The 24,496-nt window shown below is 40.5% G+C and overlaps 1 pseudogene across 1 annotated transcript; it reads right to left on the bottom strand.

The window, feature by feature from the left end:
- Nucleotides 1–1,583: 1,583 nt before the first annotated feature.
- On the bottom strand, nt 1,584–23,925 carry LOC311139307 (zymogen granule membrane protein 16-like; annotated as a pseudogene). The gene is made up of 3 exons: nt 23,856–23,925; nt 2,336–2,462; nt 1,584–1,920 (listed from the first exon to the last, which is right to left on the bottom strand). The product of its transcript is annotated as a zymogen granule membrane protein 16-like (transcript).
- Nucleotides 23,926–24,496: the final 571 nt, after the last annotated feature.

Below are 24,496 nucleotides of genomic sequence, written 5' to 3'. Positions count from 1 at the left end.
ATACAGGGAGATACATTGTTGCAGATTATTTAGTGAGTCTGGCCTGAATATGCAGTATTCAAGCAAACACTCTAGGCTCAATGATTAAGGTATAATGTAGAGCTGTTCATGGTTCAACAACTGTATATATATTCAAAAAATCACACATAATATCTTAAAATTTGCAACCATCCCATTGCAGTATCATCCACATTACCCTAAATGCAAATCGAAAAAATCCATAGAATTCTTGCCCCATTTAAATCGGTTGTTCCTCAAAGTAGCTCGGATTTACTGGGACTAAGACAAGGAACTGCAGCTGAACATTGAACAGCTTCCCAAATCCCAGACTGTAGCTTTAACTGAAACACTATGCAGCTTGTCATGCAATGCCAGGCTAGAAGGAGAGCAGACTTCATAGACAACATGTTTGATGTTATGAATGGGTATGGCAGATATACATTCCAGACATTATGGGTGTGTTGGATAATAGCGCTTGGAATTGCCAGGGACCTCATGATACGATATTAACACAATACTTAGGTGCTGATATGATATATATTACGATTCTCACGATTCTACATGTATTGCGATTCTATACTGTGATTTTATTGTGATTCGATGTTTCAAACATGTTGCCACACTATATGTCTGAGGCAGAGAGACAAGAGAGCATGAGAAAAGTAATGGAAATACAAATGTGCTTCCTATTTAAAATGAAAATGGAGAACAGTCTATGAAGGAAAAATAGAGTTTTGGAGCAGGGACAGCCAACTAGTGCAAAAATATTAGTGCGATATTGTCAATACGATGGGATACGATATCGTTGAAAATAATATCCCGATATGTAACTATCGACCCCCCCCCCCCCCCCTTCATCACTACTGTATAGGTGTTGTAACGGTCTTGCAGTTATACATTTAGTTGCTTATTGCACCATTGAGGTAGAGTTTGTTAAGATGACAGATTAGTTTATTGTAGCTTCTGGTAACTACTGTATGTATTTTCTTATCAAAAGGAATACAATGAAATATAATGATTAAATATATGCTTTTTATTAAAATGTCCGTAAGCAGATGTAGCAGAAAAGGAACACACAAAAAAAATACAGTGTGTATAAAATAGTGAAGGTGAAGTACCCTGAAATGCAATTATCTCCCGATAATATTTTATTGTTCAATTAATCAAAGATATAATTAATCCTTTAAATCCCATATGATTCTTTCATTTATTGTGATAAATACAACCTCAAATGTTGAGTAACAACGCATGTGGTCCGTGACCCACTCACTCAAACGGGATCTCCTCACTTGAAGCTGTACAGAAATACTCCCCAAATATTCTAAACATTCAAATTCATTCAGTTTATATTCTCATGAAGCACCCATATGATCGTGATATTAAAACAGTCCTGTCAGCGTCTATGTCAAACATCCGTCCAAAACATATAGGGTCAGTTTCCTGGACCCAGATTAAGTTTACTCCTGGACTAAAAAGCATGCTGAATGGAGAATCTCCATTGAAAGTAACTAATCCAGCACTAGGCTTAATCTGTATCCGGGAAACCATCCCAAAGAGAAAGACATACTTAAACATTTTTTCAATTAAGAGGGGGTACTGTTTCCAGCCTCTTCCATGTACACCAATCCCCAGTGGGCTCCGATGGAAGTGATCCCGGCACCGTTGAAGCGACCGCTGAGCATCCTCAGCTCATTGCCCATGTTGGCTGGGTAGAAGTTGAAGGAGACTTGGTTAGGCTGGCCGGCCGCCAGAGTGCGCCCCATGTTGGTTGTGAACACCAAGGTGTAGATGTAGTCTCCTGCGTTGTACTTCCCAGACACCTCGACGATGGCCTCATCCTTAAAAAGCTCCATCTCCTGCTTTGTACCCACTTCGCGACCGAATACAGGAGACCAGGTGTTGCTGTATCTCAGCTGGAACCTAAAACAGAGGAAGCTTTTCACGTTGGTTGTGTTTTGATAAGGCACATTCAGACCGAGAGAGCAGGTAGCGTCAGAGAATATCAAGGACTGACATTTTCCATTGTACTCTGGGTTAGATACGATAACACTATTGTTTTGTCATGTACTGAATATGTAATAAACACAATAAATAAATACAGAAAGAAAGAAAGAAAGAAAGAAAGAAAGAAAGAAAGAAAGAAAGAAAGAAAGAAAGAAAGAAAGAAAGAAAGAAAGAAAGAAAGAAAGAAAGAAAGAAAGAAAGAAAGAAAGAAAGAAAAAAAATTAAGAGTGTGTCTGTTGGGTAGTGTAGTTGGACTGATTCGGTGGTGTCTGTTGGGTAGTGTAGTTGGACTGAGTCAGTGGTGTCTGTTCATGGGTCAGGGTCTGCTCACCCATTGATGTAGGCATTGTTGTTCTCCCACACTCTGACCGCTGTGATGCGTCCCTCACCGGAGGAGGCAAATGGGGTGCCAGTGCCCAGACCCACCGCAGAGGAATACGAGTACGGGTCTTTGATGGCTAAAATAACATGGGCAATATGTTTTCTATATTTACTATATTAATATTACATATTTATATTTACATCATTTTAATTTTACCAACACATTTCTCAAAGATCTTTACATGATGAATAAAGTGCAGATTAATTTACTAAAGTACATTCTGCAATGCATCAGAGGTTGTCTCAAAGAAGAACTCCTAAGTCTAACTGAAAAAGACAAGTTGGTGAAAGCACAAAAGCTATTATTTAATGATTGAATTATTATTCAATTTTTTTTTTTTTTTACTCACGCATTGCCAAGCAGTGGCCAAGAACACTGACAAACAGTGGAGGCTGCTGAGGGGAGGACAGCTCACAATAATGGCTGGAATGGAGCAACTGGAATGGCATCTAACACATGGAAATCATGTGTTTGTTGTATTTGATACCATTCCACTAATTCGGCTCCAGACATTACCACGAGCCCATCCTCCCCAATTAAGGTGCCACCAACCTCCTGTGGTGACAAACAGGATTGAGAATATTCTGCCAAAGATAGGAATCATTACATATGACCTTTCATTTCACTCAGTTTCACTTTCACTCCATTTCACTTCAAATGGTTAAACTTGAAATAAGTTTGTTAATAATGTTTTTCATACAAGTTAGGCATTTTACCTGTCAAGAAAATACACTTTTTTGAATTGTGAAATGTGACTTAACAAACAAACCATTCTTGAACGTGAAATGTTATAAAACATCTTTAAAAAGTTGAACCTACTCTTGTTTACTACAATCTCTCTTGCAGTGCTAAGCTACTGTCAAATAAAAATGATGTCAGATAAATTAAATTTACATTTAGAGGCAATAGGGCCAAAGTGTTTGTGCCCATGTACCAAGAGATGATGAGTATTAACGTCATAACATTTCCCACACCAGTATCATGAGTTAAAGTGAACGTTTTCTATTTAGTTAGTTGTGTACACACCCACAGTGATATCTTGAGATCTGTGTGAAAACCTGTGAGAGCTTCTTATCTCTCTGTCTCTGCCAGGTCCTTCTAGTCTACTGCTTCCTCTTAGAACTGCATTTATACATGCTGAACATTCCATCAGCTATAAACGGAAGGAGCATGGCAAAGAACACCTTTAGTATCTCACTATAAAATGCATCATGCAACAATTACAAAGATTTTACTGAGTTACAGTTCACATAAAGAAATCAGTCAATTGAAATAAATAAATTAGGCCCTAATCTATGGATTTCACATGACTGGGAATACAGATATGCATCTGTTGGTCACGGATACCTTTAAAAGAGAGTAAGGGTGTGGATCAGAAAACCAGTCAGTATCTGATGTGACAGAGTTTATCAGGCTGTTGATTGTGGGCTGTGGAATGTTGTCCCACTCCTTTGCAATGGCTGTGCGGAGTTGCTGAATTTTGGCGGGAACTGGAACACGCTGTGGTACACGTTGATCCGGAGCATCCCAAACATAATCAGTGGGTGACATGTCTGGTGAGTATGCAGGCCATGGAAGAACTGGGGCATTTCCAGCTTCCAGGAATTGTGTACAGATCCTTGCGACATGGGGCAGTGCATTATCATGCTGAAACATGAGGTGAAGGCGGCGGATGAACGGCATGACAATGGGCCTCAGGATCTCATCACGGTCTCTCTGCACATTCAAATTGCCATTGATAAAATGCAATTGTGTTCGTTGTCCATAGCTTATGCCTGCCCATACCATAACCCCACCGCCACCATGTGCACTCTGTTCACAACGTTTAAATCAGCAAAGTGGTCTGTGGTTGTGAGACCGGTTGGACGTACTGCCAAATTATCTAGAGAAATGAACATTAAATTATCTGGCAACAGCTCTGGTGGACATTCCTGCATTTAGCATGCCAATTGCACGCTCCCTCAAAACTTCAGACATCAGTGACATTGTGTTGTGTGACAAAACTGCACATTTTAGAGTGGCCTTTTATTGTCCCCAGCGCAAGGTGCACCTGTATAATGATCATGCTGTTTAATCAGCTTCTTGATATGCCATACCTGTTGCATGGATTGATTATCTTGGCAAAGGAGAAATGCTCACTAACAGGGATGTAAACAAATTTGTGCACATTTTAGAGAAATACACTTTTTGTGCATATGGAACATTTCTGGGATCTTTTCAGCTCATGAAACATGGGACCAACACTTTACATGTTGTGTTTATATTTTTTGTTTAGTGTACAGTAGTTAGTTCACATAAAGATGTATGTAATTCATCTCTATTGAACAAAACAACAAAATCTGGACATTCTGGAGTCCTATTTTGACAGTAAAATATAAGAACTATAGTCTATTTTCAACCCAAAATTCATGATTAGGTTGCACATCAAAATATCTGGAATCATGCATTCCTGCTTGGACATGTTAGATGAACAACTTATTTCTTGAAACCTCAGTAGTGTATTATTTATACTTCTTAATAAAGCACTAAGAATGACTTCATAAGATGATTACACGGGGCTTGTGTCCCCAACTGTAAAATGTTGTACCACAAGTGACACCAGAGGAGAATGTTAGTCTGGAGCTCTGCAATAGTAACACTTAGGGTAGATGTTCATTCAGGGGAACACGTGATTTACAATATAGCCGAAGTCGTTAGCTTGGCTTTTATAATGTATAAGGCTTAAGCAGACAGACAGACAGACAGACAGAGAACAAGAAGAAGCACTGAGTGACAGCAGAGAAGATGCTGAGACAGACAGACAGACAGCACAACAGGGAGGCTAACCAAATGGCTAGAGCAGAGGCCCAGTTATAGTGGTGAGTTGTATCTCCAGTGGGGTTTTTCATATTGTATTTGTTTTAATCATCAGATGGTTAAGAAAGAGGAGGAGGACCATGTCTTGTAAGTCACTGGCACAGAAATGGTTAAGAAACACTATATTGTACTGCCAGTGTTACATGTCAGCACCAGTGCCTGTGTGTAAGTACGGTGTGTAGGGTCAGGGTGTATGTGTGGGGATGGGGTGTGTGTGTATGGAGTTGGTGTAGTAGAAACATTTGACTAAGAGATAATCAACTCAAAAAAATATCTCTAAAGACACAGGAGCCTGTGAATTCAAGAATTTGACTTTTATTGCATAACAAAAAGCCTGAGTTTTTTCTCCATGGAGCAACTGTCTCCCTCTGGCTAAGAGATCTCTTATATAGACACATATGGAAAAAACATGCATACAGTCCTAACTTTTTTTTAGTTCTGCACTCTGCACCACCCCTCTTTTTCAACGTCCAGCTGTTACACATTATCCACTCCAAAATGTCATGAATGCTTTTTTTCCATATGCAGCCTCTCATTCTATCATTCTATTGGCTGCGTGGCTTGGGCCCCTTCTTAAAACACTAATGTACTGCACACTGTTTAAGAGCCTCTGTGAAATAACACATGCATTCATTTAAAACATAGCATACACTTAATGTCTATATTTCTTATTTAAGCATGTTTCTGAATTATACAATATCAAACATGTTTATTACATTTTTACCTTTGGCATCTCCCTACATGTGCCATAATGATACATAAAATAATCCTATATATCCCCCCTATGGGACATTCCAATATTGTCCCAAATAATACAAATATTAATTTTAAAATATATGTAAGCATGTGCATTTACTTATTCTTAGCCTTGCCATATTTGGTTTCACTTCACACGCATATATTTAAACCAATATATCTTCCTCATTACTTGACCCATCCTGATGAGGACCCATAGCCCAGTCAGGTATTGGATACAAGTCTGGAAGGTTTTCCTCTAAATTAACCTCCACATTTTCCTGTTGGGCTTTGTAACCATGACAGGCCCATCCACCCCCAGGGACAACTCCATACAGACATTCAGGATTCCCAAATGGACAGTCCATTGGTCCTCCTTTAACATTACAAGACTTCCCATATTCATTAACATACTGTCCTGGAGCTCCCTGAACTGGGTGTATTTCTTTGGCTGAAATAGTAACAATTGTCTGTACAGTCATTTGTTTTACTGTGGTTTGAATCAAAAGTGATTTTAACAGAGGTAGTATACAACAAAACACTACTCCCATTACTACAAGTGATATTCCTATCATTATTGCCATTTTTGTAAACATTGCACCCCATTTTCCCAAAGTTAATTCCATCCAGTCCCAAACATGAACATCATACCCAGCATTATCCTTAACCTCTTTTCGTAGTCCCTTGAGTTTAGTCATTGCTTCAGTGAAAGAACCATCCGGGGCAGTATTATTGGGGATAAAAGTACAACATTCATCTCCAAACATAACACAAACTCCACCTTTCTCCGCTAATAGCCAGTTTAGAGCCTGCCTATTCTGCCATGCCATTCTACTGGTAGCCTGTACTTGCTCTCCTAAAGCTGATAATGCAGAGTCCGTGTAATTAATAAACCTTTGTTGATTATAATAAATATAATTGATCCATTCTAGGTTTTTGTTGGTTGTAATCCAGACAAATATTGATTCAAATCCTGCTTTAATTTCATCTCTTGCCTTATATTCATTTGGAATTCCTCTGGGTTGACCTATTGCATCCAAATATACACTGGGGTCATGTTCATATGATCTTTTTACCCTTTTATTATTATTCTGTGCATCCCTATTTGTTGTTTGGTCTACCTCCCACTCTGATATAACCACCTCCTGAAGCATTTGTACTCTAGCACATACTCCCTTCCATCCTTTAAGCAAAGTAGCTCTAATACCTTGTCCTCCACATACCCAAAAGAAATCTGCCACTGCCACCGATTGATCCTCATAAGGAGAAATCAATGGCATTGCCAGTGTTTGCTTCTCACATTCCCCAGGGTCACCCGGCCCTCCATTTGTAGCTATTACCCCAGTACTTGATCCTGCTGCCTGATAAATTGCTCTGTGAGGGGTATCTGCATTCCAGGACGTATCATTATTTAGGTGCCATGTGGTCTCACACTTTCCCTTAAAGTTTCCCAAATCGTGCTCCCCATCTGTTTTATTGTAGCATTCATAATTTAGATTATAGTCTATACGGTATTTTTCCGGTGCTTCCATTTTTCTGGGCTCTATTCTGATATCTAATTTTTTACACCACTCTCCCCATCCTGTTTGATTATAGAATCTGTAATGATAGGGATTTCCCAAAAATGATAAACATTCTGCAGGACAGTAGGGCCTTTCTCCTCTTTTAAGATGACAGTAGCTTCGTTGGAAGTTAGCACAGTCCTTGTAACTGTGTGGACTTGGTATTACTATCAATTATTTTAATGGAGAAGGAGCACATACTAAACAATCTGTTTTTCTATTAATTATTTTAGCTGAATATTGTGCCCATTTGTACCAATCATTTTGCATTGCTCCCTCCCATAGCCTTTCTATTTTTTGTGATGCTATTATTTCTTTCGGTATTACTGTTGGCGCTGAGGTAGATTGTCTATTTTCCTGACTTCCCCAGTTTGTTAAAGAATCCCATACATTTTGAAAAAACCCATTTGTATCTATCTTTTCTAATCCTGTCTTTGTTAGTTCAACTGCTATAGTACTTAGTGGTCCTTGGGTAGTGGTCATAGTTACCTTAACTATTTCAGGTTCTTCCTCCTGTCTAGATTGGTGTTTGGAAATAGGATCAATGTCCATTGTTGTTATACTATTTCCTTCTAACCCTTTAACACTATCTATTTCCAATATGTATTTTGCATTATTTTCTTGAGTCAATTCCTTAAAGGTAATTTCCCAACTAATGTCTCCTTTGTTAACTTCTATTTGACAGCCATATTCATCCCAGATTGCTTCTCCTCTTGTATGATGTTTAGCCCACCCACAAAGTGATTCCTCCGGCAGAGGTTTTATCCTACGTATTGAAAAGGATCTTTGAGTTTCTTCAACTGTCAGTACTTGCGCTGGAATAGAAATACTAGTTCGAGCTATCCCCAATGGTACATGCTTTTTTATTCTATTCTTCAATCTAACTTTAGGGGCCAATTTCTTAAGTACTGATGGAATCATGAGATGTCTAGCTTGTTTTATATCCATTATTTTTCCATGTCTATTTGCTTTTGGCTCAACTTCTACACAATGATTTTTTTGACATTTTATTCTAAACATTACATATCCCTCAATCTGACACTTCCCCAATCTAGGCCATCCTGTTTACGACACTTGTTCTTTGTTTACAACAGCAATTCTTCCTGGCTCAGTAAGACTATCTCTAGAATATTGTATAGTAGTAGGCAGACCCACCACCATCTCTCCTAGGTTAACTGCTATTACCGTTAGAGCAATTCCACAGTTCTTAAATTGTCGGAGATCATGTGATGGCAGAGAAGTCAATTGTGGGAAAGTCTCTTTTCTTAACAGCAGAGGAGTCTCTTCCCTCAATGGTAGAAAGATCACTTCTTCCTCCTTCTCCTGTTGTCCCTCCACTCCCTGTGTGTCTGCTTGTGTTTGGGGGATCTGCCATGGCAGGCATCCTATCAGCAGTATTCCCCACATCATCAGGCCCCACCTCCCGACTCTCCGGATTTTCAGGTGGAAGTGCCTGTTGTCCTTCAACGTTGGCACTTGGACTCGTGCATGCTTCTTCTTCTTGGACTCCATCTGGTGCCTCGACATCCTCCTCTTCCCCATGGCTCGCCGATGGCAGACTGGTTCTCTTCGGGACCCTGGTGCAGTGGTTTAGATGGTACCACGTCGTACTTCCTTCCACCTGTACTGCTGTGGGCGTCGCTCGGATCACCGTATATGGTCCTTCTCTCCTGGGCTCGTTCCACTTCCTACGAAACACTCGGATGTAGACTTGATCTCCTGGAATCACCGGTCCTGGCTCCTCTGGTCCAGGTTCCGGTTCTCGCCCTTTTTCCTGGAGATAGATCACTTTATGTATAGCAGTTAGTTGTCTTACATATGCTTTAAGTTCCATCTCTAATTGCTCCAATGAGGGTCCTTTGTAGGGCCCTCTTAGACCTGGCACTGGCATGGGTCGACCCGTAAGCATTTCATTCGGGGTTAGATGCGTATTTCTGTTAGTTTGCATGCGATAACTCATCAATGCTAGTGGTAGTGCATCCACCCAATTGAGTTTTGCACTAGCACAGATTTTATTCAGTTTAGCCTTGAGGGTGCCATTAATTCTCTCAACCATCCCCTGAGATTGCGGATGATACACACACCCTAATCTTTGCTTAATCCTTAGCTGCTGTAATACTTGCTTCACTGTTTTCTGAATAAACGCTGATCCATTGTCTGAACTGATTTCCGTTGGTATTCCGAATCTGGGTATTACTTCTCTGGTTAGAAATTTGATTACTGTTCCTGATCCTAGATCTGCTGAGGGTACCGCTTCTACCCATCTACTGAATCTATCTATGATCACTAGCATGTACCTTTTTCCATTCACCTTTTTTATCATATCTACATAGTCCATGACTAAATGTCGAAATGGTCCTTCAGGAACCGGTATGTGCCCTATAGGTGTTGTTATCCCTTTCCTTACATTGTTTTGTGCACACACCTCACATCTTGCTAATGCCTCATCTATTGTTGCCTGTAGGTATGGAGACCAGTATCCTTGTTTTTTAATTTTCCTTACTATTTCCCCCCTTGCGCAATGGTCAAAACCATGCGCATCAGTTATCAGTAAGTTGAGCAACACAATGGGTGCTACTATGGTACCTTCATGTGACCTCCATAATCCCTTCACATCTTTGGTGGCCCCTCTTTTGTGCCACATAGTCTGTTCATAAGGTCCTGCTCTTTCCTGCATCCTTATTATATCGTCTGGCTGTGGCATGGATTCAATAATGACCATTGGTGCTGTTAACACTGGGACGGTGCATCTAGATGCCTTTCTTGCAGCTTCATCAGCTGCATTGTTTCCTTTAGTTATAAATCCTTTTCCTTTTCTATGCGCCTGACATTTCACTATCGCCAATTTAGTGGGATACATTAACGCCATCATTAATTCCACAATCTGCTCGTGGTGTTGTATGGGTGTACCATCGCTTTTCTTGAACCCTCGCTGCTTCCAGACTGCCCCAAATAGATGACACACCCCATGTGCATATGCTGAATCAGTATAGATATTAACAGTTTTTCGTTTCCCTAGGATGCAAGCTGCAGTGAGTGCTTTTAGTTCAGCCAACTGGGCTGAGCATGGCTGTGGACAGTACTCTGCTATCACCTCTTTGAAACTTTCTCCTTGTTTTTGCACCACTGCATAGCCTGCATGATTTCCCACATGATCTTTATAACAGGATCCATCAACAAAATACTCTTCTATGCACTCTTCCCCTAGGCTGGACAACGGGGTTGACTCTAAGTCTGGCCTTAGTCGAGTAAATGTCAATGAATCTGCCACACAGTCATGTGCTTGCCCCTCAAACTCTAAGGGGATTCTTTCAGCTGGGTTTACTGTACTGCATCGTTTAATGGAAACATCTGGATAGGTCAATAGAGTCAAGTATTCCAAAGTTCTAGCATTGGTAAGGACAAACTTCCCTTGTTCTATTAGTTCCACTATTTTATGGTGTGTATATATTATTACCGGGTATCCCATAGTAATTGTGGACGCTTTGTCATATGCATATTGTAATGCAGCTAGACCTTGATAACAGGGTGGATATCCCTGGGCAACAGAATCTAGTTTAGAACTATAATACGCAATAGGTTGTTTTCGTCTTCCACTGCATGTCTCTTGCATAAGTACCGCTGTTGCATACCTATCACATCTATTTGCCACATACAACAAGAATGGTTTTGTGTAATCTGGGGCTGCTAGAGCCGGAGCTGACTGTATTTCCTTCTTTATTGTTTCGAACGCAGTCAATGCGTCAATGTTCCATTCCAGGCTTGCTCTAAGGTCTAGTTGTCCTGCTTCTTTCATGATTTCTCGTAGAGGAGCAGTTTTAACTGCATACTCCTCTATCCAGTCTGAGCTGAATCCAGTCATCCCTAAGAACGTCATCATCTGAGCAACTGTTTGAGGTAGTGGTGCCCTGCTGATTCCTTCCAATTGTCCTGGTGCTATTGCCTTTGTTCCATGTGCAATTGTTCTTCCTAGATATTCAACTTGGGATTGGCAATACTGAAGTTTCTTTTTTGACACCTTGTGTCCTCCTTCTGCCAGTCGCTTTAAAACCTTTATAGAATCAGCATGGCATTGTTCTAAGGAGGTAGCGCAGATCAACAGGTCATCCACGTACTGGATCAATGTTCCTTCAAGTATTAGATCTTCTAGATCTACTCTTAACACCCGATTGAACAAATGAGGAGAATGCTTAAATCCCTGTGGAGTTCGAGTATACGTAAATTGTCTACCTTTGTAGGTAAATGCAAACAAGTGTCTGCATTCTTCCGCCAGGGGCACACTAAAAAATGCTCCACATAAGTCAATCACTGTGAAGTACTTTGCTTCTGGGGGAACATTGGTGAGTAGCGTATGAGGGTTTGGAACATCAGCAGGCCAATCTTGTACTATTTCATTTATGGCCCTTAAATCATGTACCAGCCTCCACGTTTTCCCATCTGCTTTAAGGACCGGCAACAAAGGTGTATTACAACAACTTTGTGTTTCTATTAGTACTCCTGCTTTTATCAGTCCTTCAATTGTGCCACTGATGCCCTCTTCTGCTTCAGGTTTCATATGGTATTGAGCCCTCCAAGTGGGCTTAACATGTGGCTTTGTTTTGACAAACACAGGACTTGCCGATTTTACCAATCCAACATCTGTATCATGTTGTGACCATACCTCCTGAGGTATGTTTTTCTCCATTTCCTGTTTTAGCTTGTCCTCCAATTCTGTCACCACCCCTAGCTGTGTTAGCTGTTGGGATGTAACTTCCACTACCCTGGGGTCCCCAGTCATTATTGTAGTATGGTGTATTTTGATTAAGGCTTTATCTTCCGAGTGATAAATCAGTGGATTTTCTGTTTTGTTCCATTGAATTGTTTTTGCTCGCATCATCATGGTGCCCAAATCCTTAGCCTCCATTCCCTTGTTCACCAGCAAGGTAATGTGTGGGGCAGCTTTAGAAACATTATACCATTTTGCCACAAAGTCTGAGCCATCCATGTCCATCACCTCCATTGCTGCTCCTTGATTTCCTATAATTATGTACTGAGACATTATAGGTACTGATTTCCCATTTGTATTTAACAACCACAGTTGCTCTAAAAGATCATCACGATAGGGATCATATTGCATGGTGCAGTGAAATTCTGACTTTCCTCTTTCCGCTTCTGGTATCTGAGCCTGAATAAACCTACCCCATTTCTTTACTACTCTATCTACTTCTGTCTCAATATCCCCTAACCAATAGACATTGGCTGTATCCTGTTTCATTACCATTTGTAAGTTCAACCCTGCCCTTTCTATAATTACTCCTTCAGAGGAACATCGAATTTGTATACCCATTTTGCATAGGGCATCTCTTCCCAATAGATTGACAGGGGTGTGTTCTGATACAAGTATAGGGAGGGTTGCGGATTTGTCATCCGCTGTCAGGCGAACTGGAGCTGTCATTGGAATTAACTGCGTTTGTCCCGAGAATCCTATAGTTTTGGCATATTTGCCAGACATGGGGAGGTGAGAGGCATAATTTGGACTTACACAAGTGTAAGTGGCTCCAGTATCAACCATCATTGGTGTGCCTCTGTTCTCTATTTGAACCTGCAGCATAGGTTCTTGATCAGCTTGTGTAGTTAGTACTGTAAACTGACCCTCCCCGGTAGGATTCTCTGGGCACCCCTAGTACCCCTGATTAGGCCCAGCCCATGGATTCACAGGACCTTGGATTTGTTGCTGATTTTGTTGCCAGCCGTCAGGTTGCTTCCAATTATTTTGGTTTTTGTTCCCCTGTTGTTGCCAGGGTTTTGTGGGGCAGTTTCGTCTGATATGCCCTTGCTGCTGGCATCCCCAGCAAATTCCAGGTTGCCCTTGTGGGCCCTGATTTCCTCCTTTTTGATTATTTTGCAGAAATTTTTGTTGTTTATTGTTATTATTCCATTGCCGGGGTTGTTGTGCATACACATTCACTACTGGTACTGTGGGTTGTACTTGGGCCTGTGGCGCGGGAGGCAGATATGGCCCTCCTGGAGTAACTGCAGCCATCATTCCTGTTTCATTCGCAGGTGCTGCTACTGGGGCCTGGATTTTCTTCTTCCCTCTGTTTGTCAGTTCTTCCAATTGGAGTTGAGTCAGTTTCCTCTGAATGTCTCTCCCCTGCTCCATAAGTCTCTGTTCATCCTTTCTGTGTTTTTCTACTGCATGTATCACATGGTCACAGAATTCTTTGTGTGTCTTTGAGGTTAGTCCCACCACATCCTCCAGCCTGCTTCTTACTGATTGGGGCATTGCCTCTATTATGGAGTTTCGGAATAGAGTTGTCATCAGTGGGTCCCCTTCTGGATCTCGTTCCGTTTCCAGTCTCCATCGTTTCATCTGTTCATGTAGATAGGCAGCTGGATTCTCAGTTTCTCCCAGTGTCCCCCCTTTCAGTGACTTGGGGTCAATTCTCGCCGGGTATTCCAGTCTTAGAGCTTGCCAGACTTCGGGGCGGTGTGAATCAAAGTCCATCCCATCTCCTTGTGGGTCACTCACTTCTCTACTCAGGTCACTGTTCCCCAGTATATCCTCCATCTTTGCCTTTCCAACCACCCTTGCCAACAGTGCCTTCAGATCCCCCACAGCCAGCAGTTTCCCCATGGTCTGTTCCTCAAAAATCCTAATCCATTTTCCCGCCCCATCATGCAAATCTGGCAGACGGGCAACCAATCCTTCCAGGTCCTGTGATCCCCACGGAGCATAGTGAGCCTGGGTACCTTTTATCAGAATTGGATATTGTCCCTTATATTTTTCAGGCCTTCTCAATGTTCTCCTATTGCGCAATCTTTCTTCTCTTACGCCTTGATTGCAATCTCCCCATATGTCAGCTGCTGCTCCCTCCTCCTCTAGCTCTCTACCTGTATGCTGTCTTACCTCACTTTGCTCCCTTTTCTTTTCTTCCTTTTCTCTCAACATTCGCCTCATCCTGTCCATTTCTCTCTCTATTTGTTTGTTTGTTGCTTCAATTTCTGCCATTTCTTCATCTGAGAGTTCTCCATCATCTCTCTTCGTCATTTTCATTCTTCCCAATGCTTCCCTCAGCTCTCCATAGCAGTCCAATCTATTTGGCTTGATTTCTGCCCTTCGCTTGATTCCTTCTGTTTCCTTTGAGTCTTTTTCCATCCTTTGGGAGGATGTAAACAAAGGTCTTTCTTCTTCCATTTCTATTTCTCCTTTTATTGATACTACTCCGGACACCTGGGGATATTGTCCACCAACATATGGTGGGGGTCCCAGAGACCAATCTGCTTTCTTTTTGTTTGTTTTCTCATCATCTTTTTTCAACATGTTTCTGGCTTCTGTTCCTTAGCAATCCTTCTCCTTCCATTTTGAACATGTTGAGTACTTCCTTTTCTCTTTCTTTTTTGACGCTTCTCTTCTTTCCTGTGTCTTTTGTTTTATGGTTCTTTATCAGTGTTTCCATTTCCTCACACACCGAGACATCAAATGTTCCTCCTTCTGGCCACCTGGTGCCCATTTTCCTGGTGCGTTTCTCCCATTTTTCAGATGTTTTCGCTATTTCTTCCTTGCCCAAGGGATACCTGGCACTCAGTATTTCTACCGCCGTTTTATTCATATTTATGGCCTATATTTTTTAACTTCCTTTTTAATCTATTTTAGTATTCCTCCTATTTATTTATTCTTATATTAGTATTTGTTTTTATTGTTAGACTATTTGTGCTTCTTTGATTATTGTTTGGTTAGAACTTATTTATTATTAATGGGCATTTGACAGTCTCCTTATATCATAATAATATTTCCTGATGTCCACTTTTGTGTGGACACCTCATAAATCTTTCTCTTCCTAGTGTTTTTCCTTGGCTTTAAATCACTCAGCTATATTCTTAATGTAATAATAAAATGACTTAACCTGATGTCCACTTTTCCTTTGTGTGGACAACTTATAAATCCTTCCCTTCCTAGTGTTTTTCCTTAGCTTTAAATCACTCAGCTATATTCTTTATGCAATAATAAAATGACCTATCCTGATGTCCACTTTTCCTTTGTGTGGACAACTTATAAATCCTTCCCTTCCTAGTGTTTTTCCTTAGCTTTAAATCACTCAGCTATATTCTTTATGCAATAATAAAATGACTTATCCTGATGTCCACTTTTCCTTTGTGTGGACAACTTATGAATCCTTCCCTTCCTATTGTTTTTCCTTGGCTTTAAATCACTCAGCTATATTCTTTATGTAATAACAAAATGACTTATCCTGATGTCCACTTTTCTTTTGTGTGGACAACTTATAAATCATTCCCTTCCTAGTGTTTTTCCTTAGCTTTAAATCACTCAGCTATATTCTTTATGTAATAACAAAATGACTTATCCTAATGTCCACTTTTCTTTTGTGTGGACAACCTATAAATCCTTCCCTCCCTAGTACAGAGATTTTCACACTCACTTTCACTCTCACTCTTTCACTCTTTCACTCTCGGTGTGAGACCGGGTGCGTCCTTCCTACCAGGTCACACTTAAGTAACGGTCCAGGAAAGGTGCGCCAACCTTTCTCCACCCAACACAGAGATTTTCACACTCACTTTCACTCTCACTCTTTCACTCTTTCACTCTCGGTGTGAGACCGGGTGCGTCCCTCCTACCAGGTCACACTCAAGTAACGGTCCAGGAAAGGTGTGCCAACCCTTCTCCACCCAACACAGAGATTTTCACACTCACTTTCACTCTCACTCTTTCACTCTTTCACTCTCGGTGTGAGACCGGGTGCGTCCCTCCTACCAGGTTACACTCAAGTAACGGTCCAGGAAAGGTGCGCCAACCTTTCTCCACCCAACACAGAGATTTTCACACTCACTTTCACTCTCACTCTTTCACTCTTTCACTCTCGGTGTGAGACCGGGTGCGTCCCTCCTACCAGGTTACACTCAAGTAACGGTCCAGGAAAGGTGCGCCAACCCTTCTCCACCCAACACAGAGATTTTCACACTCACTTTCACTCTCACTCTTTCACTCTTTCACTCTCGGTGTGAGACCGGGTGCGTCCCTCCTACCAGGTTACACTCAAGTAACGGTCCAGGAAAGGTGCGCCAACCTTTCTCCACCCAACACAGAGATTTTCACACTCACTTTCACTCTCACTCTTTCACTCTTTCACTCTCGGTGTGAGACCGGGTGCGTCCTTCCTACCAGGTTACACTCAAGTAACGGTCCAGGAAAGGTGCGCCAACCTTTCTCCACCCAACACAGAGGTTTTCACACTCACTTTCACTCCCACTCTTTCACTCTTTCACTCTCGGTGTGAGACCGGGTGCGTCCTTCCTACCAGGTTACACTCAAGTAACGGTCCAGGAAAGGTGCGCCAACCCTTCTCCACCCAACACAGAGATTTTCACACGACCTCAAACACAGCTTCTCTCCTCAACACTGAAAATGAGCTGTTATCCGCAGGATTTCTTATTATTCTCATTCATATAGATGAGCAGCCACTTGTGCCAAAATGAATCAGACAGTTGAATGACTCACAGCCACCAAAGTAAACCACTCACTCACATAAGATGAGCAGACCTAGTCTTAGTTAACACCTTATCAAAAAGTTTAAGCCCTTTGGTTGGCGCATAAAAGCCCATAAAAAACTTTACAAGCTAAAGAAGAAAATAAAGCAGGAATATGATCTTTTACTTTTGAAGAGAGTCAACAACTACAGGTTAAACTCAAATAAAGCATACTACTTAATGGCAAATAAACCTGGTAAACATCTTGTAGCCCTCACAAAATGAATACACGCCAAACCAGTTGTAATTTTAAAAGATAAAGATACACTGTGTGTTAATTAGAAACAACAAAGTGATTATTGGCCATTTTAAAAGCTTCTAAAAGTTGGACTGATCCTACAGCCTTTTTAGACTCAACAACCCTGAAGCAATTATCAGCAGACACAAAATAATCATTAAAAACAGAGATCACCCAAAATAAATATTAGATACTGTTAAAACATTCATGTGGAGAAAAGCACCAGGAATGGACGGCTTTCCTATAGAATTCTATTGAACTCTTTGGGACAAGGTAATGCCCCTATTTACACAAATGACAACACACATGACACTCAATTCAGTGCTTCCTAGTTCCATGTATCACACAGTTATTTAAATTATATTAAAAACAGGAAAATCTGTAGAGTTCCCTGATGATTACAGACCCATAAGTTTTGTGACAGTAAAATATTAACAAAGCTCATAAGCAATATACAGTGAGGGAAATAAGTATTTGATCGCCTGCTGATTTTGTACGTTTGCCCACTGACAAAGACATGATCAGTCTATAATTTTAATGGTAGGTTTATTTGAACAGTGAGAGACAGAATAACAAAAAAAAATCCAGAAAAACGCATGTCAAAAATGTTATATAAATTGATTTGCATTTTAATGAGGGAAATAAGTATTTGACCCCTCTGCAAAACATGACTTAGTACTTGGTGGCAAAACCCTTGTTGACAATCACAGAGGTCAGACGTTTCTTGTAGTTTGCCACCAGGTTTGCACACATCTCAGGAGGGATTTTGTCCCACTCCTCTTTGCAGATCTTCTCCAAGTCATTAAGGTTTCGATGCTGACATTTGGCAGCTCGAACCTTCAGCTCCCTCCACAGATTTTCTATGGGATTAAGGTCTGGAGACTGGCTAGGCCCCTCCAGGACCTTAATGTGCTTCTTCTTGAGCCACTCCTTTGTTGCCTTGGCCGTGTGATGGTCTTGTAGCCCATTCTAGCCTTGTGTAGCTCTACAATCTTGTCCCTGACATCCTTGGAGAGCTCTTTGGTCTTGGCCATGGTGGAGAGTTTGGAATCTGATTGATTGATTGCTTCTGTTGACAGGTGTCTTTTATACAGGTAACAAGCTGAGATTAGGAGCACTCCCTTTAAGAGTGTGCTCCTAATCTCAGCTCGTTACCTGTATATAAGACACCTGGGAGCCAGAAACCTTTCTGATTGAGAGGGGGTCAAATACTTATTTCCCTCATTAAAATGCAAATCAATTTATAACATTTTTGTCATGTGTTTTTCTGGATTTTGTTGTTGTTATTATGTCTCTCACTGTTCAAATAAACCTACCATTAAAATTATAGACTGATCATTTCTTTGTCAGTGGGCAAACGTACAAAATCAGCAGGGGATCAAATACTTTTTTCCCTCACTGTAATGGCAAAAGTCTTACAAGACTTGATACATATGAATCAAACAGGGTTTATGAAAAATAGGCACTTACAAACAAATATAAGTAGATGTTTCAGTTTAATACAATACGCTAAAAAACAAGATATAGATTTATCAATAAAGGCTGTTGATTGTGAAAAGGCTTTTGACCGCCTTAAATGGCTTTGTTTATTCAAAACTTTGAAAGCTTTCAACTTTCCAGCTGAGCTAATAAATGTAAAAAAATATATGATGTACAGTATAATTAAGCAATAAGGCCCAAGGGGGTGTGGTATATGGTCCAGGGAATTCACATTGCATCGTGCATAAAAACAGCCCTTAGCCGTGGTATATGGCCAAAATACCACTGCTAAGGGCTGTTTTTATGCACGACGCAACGCGAATTCCCTGGACACAGCCCTTAGCCGTGGTATAGTGGACATATATCACAAACCCCCAAGTTGCCTTATTGCTATTATGCACTGGCTACCAAAGTAATTAGAGCAGTCAAAATCTATGTTTTGTCATACCCGTGGTATATGGTCTGATATACCACAGCTGTCAGCCAATCAGATTAAATCCGTATAGCAGAAGTTCTGCGTATTAGAGCGTTTGAAATTGAAAGATTTGATTTGATTTGATTTATTCGGATACCCATTAGCCGACGGCAATGGCGACAGCTAGTCTTACTGGGATCCGATATATAACAAAAAAGACATTACAGACAAAATACTTAACATACATTTAAAAACATTAACACGTAGTGTGTTTGTGCATCTATCAGTTACACATACATGTCAGTACATATACACAACAAGTAGGTCACATGGGGGAGAGGCGTTGTGCCGTGAGGTGTTGCTATATTTGTTTTTTTAAACCAGGTTTGCTGTTTACTTGCGCTATATAAGATGGAAGGGACTTCCATGCACTGTATAATACTGTATGTTTCCTTGAATTTGTTCTGGACCTGGGGACTGTGAAAAGACCCCTGGTGGATTGTCTGGTAGGGTAAGTGTGTGTGTCGGTGCTGTGTGTAAGTTGACTATGCAAACAATTTGGAATTTCCAACACATTAATGTTTCTTATAAAAACAAGAAGTCAGTCTTTCCTCAACTCTTAGCCAAGAGAGACTGGCATGCATATTATTAATATTAGCCCTCTGATTACAATGAAGAGCAAGATGTGCTGCTCTGTTCTGGACCAGCTGCAGCTTAACTAGGTCTTTCCTTGGAATACTTGACAATATGACTAGACAATAATCAAGATAAGATAAAACTAGAGCCTGCAGGACTTGCTTTGTGGAGTGTGGTGTCAAAAAAGCAGAGCATCTCTTTATTACGGACAGACCTCTCCCCATCTTTACAACCAATGAATCTACATATTTTGACCATGACAGTTTACAATCTAAGGTAACACCAAGTAATTTAGTTTCCTCAACTTGTTCAACAGCCACACCTATCACGTTTTAGAGAAGACCCAGATGCAGACAGTGTCGAAGTAACAACATTTTATTACTAGAACAGAGGGCAGGCAAAACGACAAGTCAAGGGCAGGCAGAGGTCAGTAATCCAGTGTGGTGGGACAAGGTACAGAACGGCAGGCAGGCTCAGGGTCAGGGCAGGCAGAATGGTCAAAACCGTGAAAACTAGAAAACAGGAACTTTAGAAAAGACAGGAGCAAGGGGGAAAACGCTGGTAGGCTTGACAAACAAAACAAACTTGCAACAGACAAACAGAGAACACAGGTCTAAATAGACTGGGGATAATGGGGAAGATGGGCGACACCTGGAGGGGGGTGGAGATAATCACAAAGACAGGTGAAACAGATCAGGGTGTGACAATACAATTCATTACCAGATTCAGCTGAGGTCTAGAATTTAGGGAATGATTTGTACCAAATACAATAAGTTTTAGAAATGTTCAAGACCAGTTTATTACTGGCCACCCATTCCAAAACAGACTGCAACTCTTTGTTAAGGGTTTCAGTGACTTCATTAGCTGTGGTTGCTGATGCGTATATGGTTGAATCATCAGCATACATGGACACACATGCTTTGTTTAATGCCAGTGGCAGGTCATTGGTAAAAATAGAAAAGAGTAGAGGGCCTAGAGAGCTGCCCTGTGGTACACACCACTTTACATGTTTGACATAAGAGAAGCTTCCTTTAAAGAAAACCCTCTGAGTTCTATTAGATAGATATCTCTGAATCCACGATATGGCAGAGGTTGAAAAGCCATAACACATACGTTTCTTCAACAACAGGTTATGGTTAATAATATCAAAGGTTGCACTGAAATCTAACAGTACAGTACCCAAAATATTCTTATCATCAATTTCTTTAAACTAATCATCAGTCATTTGTGTCAGTGCAGTACATGTTGAGTGCCCTTCTCTATAAGCATGCTGGAAGTCTGTTGATAATTTGTTTACAGAGAAGTAGCATTGTATTTGGTCAAATACAATGTTTTCCAAAAGTTTGCTAAGAGCTGGCAGCAAGCTGATAGGTCTGCTTTTAGAGCCAGTAAAGGCCGCTTTACCACTCTTGGGTAGGGGAATGACTGTGGCTTCCCTCCAGGCCTGAGGACAAAGACTTTCCTCTAGGCTCTCTAAAGATATGACAGATAGGATTGGCTAGAGTCAGCTACCATTCTCAGTAGCTTTCCATCTAAGTTGTCAATGCCAGGAGGTTTGTCATTATTTATCGATAACAATACTTTTCCCACCTCTCCCACACTAACTTGACAAAATTCAAACTTGCAATGCTTTTCTTTCATTATATGTTTTTTTTTATACATTAGTACGATGGCTCACTGTTTGTTGTTGGCATTTCCTGCCTAAATTTGCCCACTTTGCCAATAAAGTAATCATTTGTCAATAAAGTCATCAATTGGCAACATCAAATGGTTTTGTGATGAATAAGCCATCTGATTCGATGAAAGAAGGAGTTGAATTTGTGTTTCTGCCCACAATTTCATTTAAAGTACTCCAAAGTTTTTTTTACATCATTCTTTATATCATTGATCTTGACTTCATAATACAGTTTCTTCTTCTTTTTGTTAAGTTTAGTCACATCATTTCTCAATTTGCAATACAGTGCCTTGCAAAAGTATTCATCCCCTTTTTTCCATTTTGTTGCATTACAACCTGTAATTTAAATAGATTTTTATTTGGATTTCATGTAATGGACATACACAAAATAGTCCAAATTGGGGAAGTGAAATGAAAAAATTAATAACGGAAAAGTGGTGCGTGCATATGTATTCACCACCTTTGCTATGAAGCCCCTAAATAAGATCTGGTGCAACCAATTACCTCCAGAAGACACATAATTAGTTAAATAAAGTCCACCTGTGTGCAATCTAAGTGTCAAATGATCTGTCACATGATCTCAGTATATATACACCTGTTCTGAAAGGCCCCAGAGTCTGCAACACCACTAAGCAAGGGGCACCACCAAGCAAGCAGCACCATGAAGACCAAGGAGCTCTCCAAACAGGTCAGCGACAAAGTTGAAGTACAAATCAGGGTTGGGTTATAAAAAAATATCCGAAACTTTGAACATCCCACGGAGCACCATTAAATACATTATTTAAAAATTAAAAGAATATGGCTCCACAACAAACTTGTCAAGAGAGGGCCGCCCACCAAAACTCACGGACCAGGCAAGGAGGGCATTAATCAGAGAGGTAACAAGAGACCAAAGATAACCCTGAAGGAGCTGCAAAGCTCCACAGTATGTGTCCATAGGACCACTTTAAGCCGTACACTCCACAGAGCTGGGCTTTACGGAAGAGTGGCCAGAAAAAAAGCCATTGCTTAAAGAAATAAATAAGCAAACACGTTTGGTGTTCGCCAAAAGGCATGTGGGAGACTCCCCAAACATATGGAAGAAGGTACTCTGGTCAGATGAGACTAAAATTGAGCTTTTTGGCCATCAAGGAAAACACTATGTCTGACACAAACCCAACACCTCTCATCACCCTGAGAACACCATGGTAGTGGCAGCATCATGCTGTGGGGATGTTTTTCATTGGCAGGGACTGGGAAACTGGTCAGAATTGAAGGAATGATGGATGGTGCTAAATACAGGGAAATTCTTGAGGGAAACTTGTTTCAGTCTTCCAGAGATTTGAGACTGGGACGGAGGTTCACCTTCCAGCAGGACAATGACCATAAGCATACTGCAAAAGCAACACTCGAGTGGTTTAAGGGGAAACATTTAAATGTCTTGGAATGGCCTAGTCAAAGCCCAGACTTCAATCTAATTGAAAAGCTATGGTATGACTTAAAGATTGCTGTACACCAGTGGAACCCATCCAACTTGAAGGAGCTGGAGCAGTTTTGCCTTGAAGAATGGGAAAAAATCCCAGTGGCTAGATGTGCCAAGTTTATAGAGACCTACCCCAAGAGACTTGCAGCTGTAATTACTGGAAAAGGTGTATCTACAAAGTATTGACTTTGGGGGGTGGGGGGGTGGGGGGGCTGAATAGTTATGCACGCTCAAGTTTTCAGTTTTTGGTCTTATTTCTTGGTCGTTTCACCCCAAAAAATATTTTGCATCTTCAAAGTGGTAGGCATGTTGTGTAAATCAAATGATCCAAACCCCCCAAAAATCCATTTTAATTCCAGGATAGGAAAAATGCCAAGGGGGATGAATACTTTCGCAAGCCACTGTAGATGGTATATACTTGTATTGCTACTGCTGTATCATCAAATGAATTATCTAAGTGAGTCTCAAAAATGGCTAATATATTAATCTTATCTGATGTTAGCAAGTTGTTGATTTCATGAATCTTATTTCTAAGGCTACATATATTAATATAGCCTATTTTCAGCCCTTTCCTGGGTAGTTTATCAGAGATACACATAATATAGAAAAGATCAAACAAAGCAAGATAAAAAAATACATTAATCAGTTGGTGTGTGTAAGTGTGTGTGCTGCGGGGTTGAAGATAATTTCCTATTGAGCCGACTTATGCAGTTCTTCCCTTGAATGCCAATGCAAGAACATTGCCTTTACATTTCAATCGCGCTGTAAAGCGGAACTTCCACTATACAGATTGAATCGAGCCCTAACTGAAAAAGACAAGTTGAAGTAGAAAAACAAAATGTATTAATTCATTATTATAATTCAGAATTGTATTTTTATTACTCACGCATTGCCAAGCAGCTGGCCAAGAACACTTTGACAAACAGGATTTAGAACATTCTGCATAAGGGAGGCATCAATACTTAAGACCTTTCATTTCACTCCATTTAACTCTCACTCCATTTCACTTCAAATGGTAAAACTTTATTATTTTTACCTGGTGTTTATAGTATTTCACAAAAACAACTAAGGCATTTTACCTGTCAGGTCAACCCCTGTTTCCTGTGGGGAATAAAATAAAATAAACATTTGAATTGTGAAATGTGACTTTACAAAGTACAAACCGCACTTGAACGTGAAATGTTATAAAACATCTTTAAAAAGTTGTACCTACTCTTGTTTCCTACAATCACTCCTGCAGTGCTAAGCTACTGAAAAATTGATGTCCGATCATTGAATGTAAATTTAGAGGCAGTAGGGCCAAAATGTTTATTTCTTTACAGTCTAAGACGATGGGTGGGGGGTGCTAAGCTGACTTATGGAATTGTTTTAAGATGGTCATACTATGGATCTTTTAGATATTTGATTTAGAATTTTAGGACCCCTTTAGGTATCCCCCCAAAATATTTGTATATTATTTGATAGAATATTGATGTTGGCTGCTAAAGCCCATAGAAATGCATTGAATAACACATAAAAAAATGGCAA

The sequence above is a fragment of the Coregonus lavaretus genome, assembly GCF_964263955.1.
Source record: "Coregonus lavaretus genome assembly, chromosome: 13".
Lineage (NCBI taxonomy): Eukaryota > Metazoa > Chordata > Actinopteri > Salmoniformes > Salmonidae > Coregonus > Coregonus lavaretus.
This window is presented reverse-complemented; position numbering and strand designations above follow the sequence as displayed.